The sequence below is a fragment of the Spinacia oleracea genome, chromosome 2, assembly GCF_020520425.1.
Source record: "Spinacia oleracea cultivar Varoflay chromosome 2, BTI_SOV_V1, whole genome shotgun sequence".
Lineage (NCBI taxonomy): Eukaryota > Viridiplantae > Streptophyta > Magnoliopsida > Caryophyllales > Amaranthaceae > Spinacia > Spinacia oleracea.
This window is the reverse complement of record NC_079488.1, coordinates 23337563-23339691: the sequence shown is the minus strand read 5'-3', so window position 1 is coordinate 23339691 and position 2129 is coordinate 23337563. Positions and strand designations below refer to the sequence as shown.

At 32.6% G+C, this 2129-nt stretch overlaps 1 long non-coding RNA gene across 1 annotated transcript; it reads right to left on the bottom strand.

Annotated features, from left to right (window-relative positions):
- LOC130467774 (uncharacterized) lies at positions 1-911 on the bottom strand. Its single transcript, XR_008927572.1, has 2 exons — positions 385-911; positions 1-227 (listed from the first exon to the last, which is right to left on the bottom strand). It is a non-coding gene; the product is annotated as an uncharacterized lncRNA (long non-coding RNA).
- Between the last annotated feature and the right edge of the window lie 1218 nt (positions 912-2129).

Below are 2129 nucleotides of genomic sequence, written 5' to 3'. Positions count from 1 at the left end.
TACAACAATCCAATTAAAAATATAAATATAAATCAGATCCACAAGACATCAGAAAATAGTTCGTGTAAGTAATTTACATTTTACAATAAAAATTAAGCAACTCGAATATAATATCCCCCATCATTGTACCATCGATCGCGATCAACAACAACGATTGCGTAAATAGCATAGATCATTCCAGGAACATACCCTAAGATCGTCAACAGCACGCATAACCAGAATTCACACTGCAAATTTTCCAAATTCGAAAACAAAATTCAGAAATATTACCAAAATCTGAGTCTGATTTTGATTATTGAGTTCCAATATAATTCAATTGCAATTGTGAGATTTCGATTTTGATTACTAAAGTTCCAATTTAAGAAAAAAGAGGGAAGAACTTACGCTGCAACAGCCATGGCGGAAGAAGACGCCGAGAGGAGGGAGTAAGATTGCGAGAAGGATTTCGCAGAACATCGCGCATTTCCCCATTGTTTACAGCTCGATCAACAGGGATTGAGGAGAGAGCAAGAAAGGATGAGATGAGGTTTTTGGCGATTGGATTAGTTCTTAATCAAGAAGATACAGATGAATAACGTGTATACGTGATTTATTGTGACTGTGACACCTTTTTTTATTATTATTATTATTATTAATTTTCGTATTCTCATTCACACCAAATAATTTTTGGATTGTTTTTAATATTTAGTCAACTAGCTAATTGCCTCGAAATTTCATTAGGACATTGACATCCTTAGGTGCAAGAGCGGATCTTAGTTGAGGTGGACAAATGGCTAGTAGAGATTCCTAAAAAGAATGGACGGTTTATTATCAACGGTTGTGATTGCGTGAAAGAAAAAATGGTGTTTTTTGGGAATTGGTTTTACTAGCTTAAGCGTCACAATTTTAAGATAGAAAATCGATGAAAAGAAATGGAGATGATCTTAACACACGCAAATGTCTTCCCTTTAGACTTTTTTTTGTGAGTTATAAGACATAAGAAATATGTTGTATATGAATAAATATGAAGTAGAGTTATTATTTTGAACTAGAGATAGATTAGAGGAACAAACTTAATTTGTCAATTTACTAACCTTAAACTAGTTCTTGGGCTTGTTCGACGAACGGACTAGTTATATATTGGTCGTCTAATGGAGTTTAGAAGTTATGTTGGACTTTAAGCAAGTGTTAGAGGGGGGAACCAAATGACAATAATCCGAAATAAAACTTTACGACCTATGAAGTCTTGTGTTTTTAATCATTACATTTTTCTGCTTATGTTCATCTCCCTTGAAAAAATAGATGCACTTTAAATCACCTATTACCACCGATAACATATCATTTGTACAAAGACCAAACAAATTTGCAACTGTTACAGTTTACGACTATACTCATGTTATCTAATTAAGGAAAAGCTTTAACAAAGTCTAACTATTGAACTATATATACTGACAAAACTTTTCTTATAGGAAAACTAAAACTAATTGTAAGTCCCTAGCAACAACAAAATATATAAATAAAACCCACCTAAAAGTCTCAAAATATCCATGACGATTTACCCACCTATAATCATTTGCATGGTAACCATACATTATACTTCCTCCGTTCTTATTTACATGACACAATTGGGTTTATGACACTATTCACACAAGCCCCTTTGATTTCACTTTGTAATTTATATTTAAGAAAAAACATAGTCGTGTGGGGTCTTATTAGATTCGTCTCAATAAATATTTTTTTAAATATCAACTTTTTATAATTTTTTATATCCATAGTTAGAGATATCAACGTTTGAAATCGTGCATTGGCAAACGTGTCTAAATAATTGTGTCATTTAAAAAAGAACAGAGGAAGTAAGATTCTCCTCTCTGAATTGCAACTAATTAAGTAAGAAAAATAAACAACATACTTCCAATATGCTTAAGAAAAATCAAGAACAACGTGCTTAGAGAGAGAGAGAGAGGGAGGGGAAGGGATGGGTACTACAACTTGAACTGCAAGCATGAAAATAAACAGTCGAAATGTATTAACACCCTATAATCTCCTACCATTTCAAGACCGATCAGTCAAAAGTCTATTAGTGGGAGATTAAATTTAATGAATGATATAGGAGAAGGGGAGAAGATTTGGAAATTTAATTAAATTGACAT